This window comes from Melitaea cinxia, chromosome 16 (assembly GCF_905220565.1).
Source record: "Melitaea cinxia chromosome 16, ilMelCinx1.1, whole genome shotgun sequence".
In the NCBI taxonomy this organism is placed as follows: Eukaryota; Metazoa; Arthropoda; class Insecta; order Lepidoptera; family Nymphalidae; genus Melitaea; species Melitaea cinxia.
Window position 1 is genome coordinate 5,596,941 of NC_059409.1, and position 7,567 is coordinate 5,604,507.

Genomic DNA, 7,567 nt, shown 5'->3' on the forward strand with positions numbered 1-7,567 from the left:
TAGGAAATCATTATTTTAATGGTATAGTTTAAATCGAATATATAATTTAATTTTGAGACGTATATCAAATAAACGATTAAAATTTATTACCATTTCAACAATAACAGTAAACTTTTACGTTTCAAAAAAATAAGGGTAGACACTGTGCCAATCATTTATAAGGTTACCTGAAACACGTCATACAAATACGCATTTCGTTTCCAATATTTATATTGTTTGACCGTAAATTTTATGTGAAAGCAATTAAATTATTATGTCCTCTATCAATGTTATATAATTGCAACAATAATAATGTTATTGTTTTTTACTTAATTTAATCCAATAGCATTATCGTTCTTATAAATTTATTTATGAATGATAATACTCGTTGAGTTATATTCACCCTATTCATCCAGCTCCAGAGCTTCTTCGGATAACTTATAAATGTTTTAGATTTTCTTTCAATGCATGCGGTTTTAAAAATAGTATATTTAATCTAACAAATAGGGTCGTAAATTATTTATTAATGCATTGTAATATTAGATAGTTTGGGCACAATTTTATTCAATAAAAAGAATTTCGAATATATTTTTTCACAATTTTGCTAACATTGTAGATTTACTGCTTTATTTACATGTATTAATTAGTTTTATTAATAAGAACATACAAAACTTCAATTAAGTTTTCGACTACTCATTCGACGACAATATTTTTTGTAATTCATTTAAAAATAAAACTACAGAAATTGAAATATTGAAAATGGGTCAAGAACTAGTTGTCACACAATAAGCGTCCTTTCATCTTGAGACATTTATCAATAATACAAAATGTTGTTTTACTAGTATAGACAGGTAATACAAGGCAAATTGAACTCAAATCGCCTACGATTCTCTTCGAGAAATCTTTATTTCTTGTTTTTATACTACTAGGGTAGCCAACAACATACGGGCCTCTTGATGAAGAAGAAGGATCGCAATCACTTTGCCTACCGTAGCCCCGACCCTCCCCTGAGAGGTGCTTGCAAAGCGCAAGTGTTGAGCTCCTGAGCTCTGGCCACCTTAATCACAAAGGAAGTCAGGAATCAAAAACACAACACCACTTGAAAGCAGTATTATCTGGCTGCAATTTTTTGCACGGTTGAGGTATTTTCCCAGTCGGGCTGTTCCAAATTTTAAGCAGGATATTTCTTGCTAGGTCCTACATCGAAATAAGATTATCCGCGAGAGAAACAAAGTTACAGATATGGCAAAGGAGCAATCTAGTTACGTATATCGCAGGATTGCCGCTGGAGTAAACATAGGTATCTTGCAGTGGAGACCGCGTGTTGTCAAACACAGTATGGGTCATTCTCCAGCCAACTAGACCGACGATATCTGTAAGATCTCCGACAGAAGCTGAATTGGTATTGAGAACAATTGGGATATTTGGCACAAACTGGCGGAGGTCAATATACAGCAAAAGACTGCGGGCGGCTGAAAAAAACGCATATGTCTAAAAATATCGTCACAAATTCTATACGTGTCGAGAAAAATCGGCAATCAGTAATGTAAATCTGCAAGATTGCCTGAAGCAGTCCAGCGAGCAAAGTTTAGTTATCTTTGCGATTACATATGCTATGCCGAATTTAATGGTTGGCAATTAAAATGACTGACAGATTAAGGAACTGTTTAAGTATTCATTCAAATAAAATAATAGAAAAAAAAATTGAAACGCAAGCCTTGTTTCGTCCATGTACACTAAAATATAAATAGAATTGATTTTTTTATCTCTATTTAAACATACACACTCAATTATGATTATTTTAATAGCATATTTAGATAAAATTTATTTTATTTCGAATATAATTGCAGATTGGCATGGAAATTAACATTTATATTCTAGAAAATATGTCTTCGAAATAACTAATATGGTAATTTACAGTGTCAATCAACAAGAGAATTGTATTAGTAAGATTACCTGGTTGTTTTTGCCATCAAAATTGATTACTACAGGTTAAGCTTAAATATGATTTGTCTTTTTTTGGTATCGCAGGGGAAACCATTTACGGGCGATATCCAGGACGCCCGGATAGGCAGTCCTAGACCGTATGTCGGCTTCATTACTTGGGGGTGCAATACCGACCAAACCCCTGCGGGAGCCTTCAGCCGCTTTATAATTTTTTTTGTCTTTGTCAGTCCCTAGTTGTATGTTGTTGTTGTTCTTGTATGTTGTTTCCGAGATGTTGCTAGCTTTCAAGATTATTGCCAACCCCAATAAAAATTTTCCTCATTAGATCTTAACCATTTTTTGAACATTACCAAATGATTTATTCTTGGCCATATAAAAAAATAATAAAGGAGTACATTTACATTTACGTATGTTAGATTACTCGTAATTACAAGTTGCTATTTTAAATGATATAGTGGAAATAAATGGAGTGTATAATGGAGTGTGTAATGTATAATAATGGAGTATATCTTAGCAAGCACTGGTCAAGAAAAATATATGAAAATCATAGACACTTGATATAAAATATGTTTATAATGTAAAACATGTAGAGGTTGTATGTTGGACATTAACATCACTAACTAAATATTTCCCATACTAATAAAATAACACATATATATACAAGGGCGATTACGTGTTAATGATTAAAATATAAGCAAACACCGCCGCGTTGGCCCAACGGTTACAGCCATGGATTGTACCTACTGCGCTGGCGGTTGCGGGTACGATCCCCGCACATGACAAACATTTGTATTGGCCATACAGGTGTTTGCCGTGGTCTGGGTATTTGTGCAGTCCTTGTGGGTCTCCCCACCGTGCCTCGGAGAGCTCGTTAAGCCGTCGGTCCCGGTTGTTATCATGTACACCTGATAGCGATTGTTACTCATAGTAGGGAATATATCCGCCAATCAGCATTGGAGCAGCGTGGTGGATTAAGCACTGATCCTTCTTCTACATGGGGAAAGAGGCCTATGCCCAGTAGTGGGATATTACAGGTTGAAACAAAAGCGTATAAACAAACAGATTTGGTAGGACTGACAACGGTAATTGCTTGTTATTTTTTGCGCCTGGGTTTTTAAAATATGGACATACAGCGCAGGAATGCCAAATTCATGCTAGTAGTGTTTGTGTTGAGTTTCAAGGAGTTTATTTACTTAAAACTTCTGTTGGCTGAGCACGATAAGAAAAAAGAGTGAAACATTGTGATAAAACCATAACTTCTGTGTCCTTACGCGAATCTTAGACATTTTAAACTGTCAGTTAATCATTAATTTACCCAAGTTTCAGTCAATAATTAATTTACCCAATAATTAAATTTTGCTGTGTGGTTACAGCAGTAAAGAATATAGCTACCCCCTCTCTTGCCGTGGGTGTCGTAAGAGATGACTAAGAGATAACATAGTTACACTACCACTTTGGAACTTAAACAGGTGATCGATGGCGGGATAGCCATTTAATAGCTGGCTTTAAATTACACAGACCGAAGGCGGCAGCAGTGTCTTCGGTGCGACAAACCTAGTCCTGCGATCACTACCCTGCCTGCCCAGCGTGGTGACTATGGGCAACACATATAAATTCACGTCATTTTTGGCGCTACTGTGTGGAGGCCTATATCCAGTAGTGGACTACGATAGGCTGAAGTGATGATGGTTATGCAGTAATTAAAAAATTTAGAATAGAGAACTAAAATATCTTCTTTGTAGTAAATCTGTGACATGGTTTTTGTCAACAATTACTCGTTCACCAACTACCCGAGTAGAAATTTTTTCATCTTCCTTAGAAGGACCGGACCAGGCATGCCTGATCAGGACTAGATAAGGCATGTAACGCAGATGATTGGTCTGGATCTGATCAGGATGAGATGAGATTTCCTGATCGGGTCCAGATCAGGAAATCTCATCTCATCCTGATCAGCCGGTTCGGTCCCGTCCTTTTAAAAAACACGAATGTATATTCTTGAAAAAATTGTTTGACAAAAAAAATATAATTGATATTATAAATATGTTAAAAAAAATTTTTAACAAAAAAAATATAATTGATATTATAAATATGTTACTTAACATAATTATTATGATATTCATTTCCGTTTATTTTTTCCAATGTATAATTTTTTTATGTTTTTACTTTAAATATAAATTATTTTTATATTGTTAATTAGCTAATGTTTTTAATTAAATTTTATTTATTAAATTTTAATAATTAATTACTAATTAACTACTTCCTACTACTTACGACTGCTCCACTGTGTAGATGGACTCCCTGCTAGACTGTCCTGATAACTGTATATATACTAAGTGCGCTTAAAAACATTAATAGCGCGATTCAGGCTCAGTTCGCGTAATTTCTTTCAGGCTCAGTTCGCGTAATTTCTTTCAGGCTATCCTGATCTGGACCGGACCGGGTCCTGATCTAGTATGCCTTACCATGCTTGATTATATTTTACATCAGGCTATCCTGATCTGGACCGGACCGGGTCCTGATCCAGTATGCCTTACCATACTTGATTATATTTTACATCAGGCTATCCTGATCTGGACCGGACCGTGTCCTGATTCAGTATGCCTTACCATACTTGATTATATTTTACATCAGGCTATCCTTGTCTGGACCAGACCTGGTCCTGATAGAGCTTGCCGGATCTAGCATGCCTCATTCTATCCTGATCCGGTCCAGATACATGATCTGGTTGAGCCTGACCTTTTTTTAGTCGGTTACGGCTTCTTATGTGAATTTCTAATACTCGTTGTGCGCCGAAAGAAATAAGTCACTCTATCTATCCACTTACTACATAATCAAAATCATTATTATCATAATCCTACTACTAAAAACTATAGAGTCCATGGACTCTAGTTACTTTTTAATACTACATACTATGTAGATGAATCTGATTCTTTTATGGATATCCTTATATTCTTTTATCATTATTTCTTCTAGATAAGGTGTTTCTTTTGTATTATAAGTTATTTTAAGCATTTTAATTAATCAATCAAAACTCTAGGTACAACACACAGGGGAAGAAAATCTATAAAATCTGCATCAATCAGAATTTTTTTGTCCGCTTAGATATCACGAAGCTTCAATCAAAGTGTTAGGCTGAACAAATGAAATCAGTAAATCAGAGAAATAAAGTAAGTGAAACTAATATTAATTAGAGATACGTAATGTTTTACCGTATAAATCGCTTTATGTACAATATTAAAAAAAAAAGATAAATAATAAGACATCCGATCCCAACTGATTTAATTATAACCCACTGAGTAAACTATTGTTATCTTATTTAGGTTTTTGTGGTCGTAATAGGGTTACATTATAATGGTTTGTGTATTTACTTCAAATGCATTATTCTTTTTTGTGGTACTTGGAAGGTCAGTTATTTAATACTGTTACAGTAATTGATGATGCTAATTAAATATTGTATTTTTAAACACGTCATACTAATTACGTCTCGTTACTCGATATTGATTTTTGTGTCAGTAGAATATTACGTCACATGAAAAATTGCTCATATTTATAATTGAACAATGATAATTATATATTTTGAAACTTGTATTTGCTAAGTGTACGTGTAAGCGATTAAAACACCAAAGGTTTGCGGGGCTATTTCCGATCGGGATAGATAATTTGTATTTGCATAAATATTTCTTTCTGGTACGGATGTATGTCCTTGTGGGTCTTCCCACCGTGCCATGGAGAGCACGTTAAGCTGTGGGTCCTGGTTGTTATTGAATACACCTGATACCGATCGTCCAACTCGGTAGATTAAGCTCCGATCCTTCTCTTACATGTAGAGGCCTATGCCCAGCAATGGGATGTTACAGGTTGAATCGTAATATGGTATTGTATTTGGTAACTGAAAGATAAACATTAATACGGCTAGATACGTATTAGAACTTTTTTACAACTTTTTGACTAGCCCGTTGGCGCAGTTTGTAGTGCTTTCTGTTCCGCGGGTTGCAGATTGGATTCCCGTCTACGTTTGGTAGTAGTTTTAAAGTTTATCGCTAACATACATCGTGACATGAAATCTGATATATAAATTTCTCGAGTCACAATGTTAGTTACAATAGCTAAAAGAGTAATTAAGTGTGCTTATCGGGTAGGTCTGAGAATCAGCCAACACCTATTTTTCATACCCCTAAGTTATAAGGGGGGAGGGGATTAAGGGTGTTAATAACATATATGGCAAAACAAATTTTGCAGAGTCAGCTAGTTTTTATTTATATAGATGATTAACATTTTGCAACTTCGAAATTTCTTTTATGTAGCTAGACTTTCATGAAGCATTATTATTTGCTTCGAAAAACCTTCACTCAAATCAAGACTAAGCTTGAAAATACTATAGGGACTGAAAAATGTTTGTGACTAAAAATAGATTTCTGTATTTGTTACAAGGAAAGTAGACGTTGAACGTTCTGGACGCCAAAATAAAGTCGCTATACTTGAAACGGTTGAAAATATTCACGGTGTGATGATGGCCGAGCAGTGTTTTGATGTGTGGAAAGAAGAGTGTGGAAGCAACAGGCATGTCTCATGGTTCAGTGGTTTCTATTTTGAAGGATCACTTGGGTATGAGAAAGCTATCCCCAAGATGGTTGCCGTGTTTGCTTATAATCGATCACAAATGTGTATCACAAACGTGACCACAAACGTGTAATTGTGTTAACACTTTGAAACTGTGTTTGGCACCATTTTGTAACTGAGGATTCATCACAATTTAAACACACAAAGGTAGGCTTAATGCCTAATGGCATTTTCTTCTAGTCAACCTTAGGCTTTTATTTTTTTACAATTATTTAATATATAAATATTGTTTTTGTTGGTACCTGCTACAATTATTTTGTTCATAAATTTACAAATACTAACAAGAAATAGTGCGTGTGGCCTAGTTTGTACTTGACCTTTTCTTAGATGCTTTGCAGACATCTTAATTATTAATACTTGTATTTCAAATTGCTCTTCAAATATGAACCGTTGTGTTAAGTTTTAATTACTGTGTAAAAGCGACGAGTTTATTCATAACAAAAAACACACAATCTTTTTACGTATTTTACGAATGAATGAGCATTGTACGTACCTGTAATAAAAACCCGTATTTCAAAGCTTTTAGTATAATCCCGTGTCATGGTTTAATGTAAATAAAATATCTATTTATTCCAAAAATTGATTCTGAGATCGTGATTCGTAGTATAATGACAATAATTAGTTGACAAAAAAGTTAATTATCTTTTGCTCGTAACTTTATTTTTATTTTCTTCATTTAGAGATTACAGATAGGGGTGACCAGTTTTTCTTGTCGCTTCGTTTTTGTAGCGGCGCTTTTTTATTGGGTGACTAAGGATAAACGGATATCGTAGTCGAAGGGCCGATGCAGCACTAGGACTTTGCTAACTATCGTACTCATTACAGGAACACACCACTACTTAAGAGTAGCTATTTTGGTGTGATCAGTAAGATAGACACGTACTTTTCCAATCGGGTTGTTTTAGATTTTCAGCACGATACTTAAAATGAGAAATTGAGTGAGAATCAGATCAGATCAGTAGGTACACCAAAATTTCTACAAGATGTATGGTCTACTGTCTGCCCTACTTTAACAAAATAT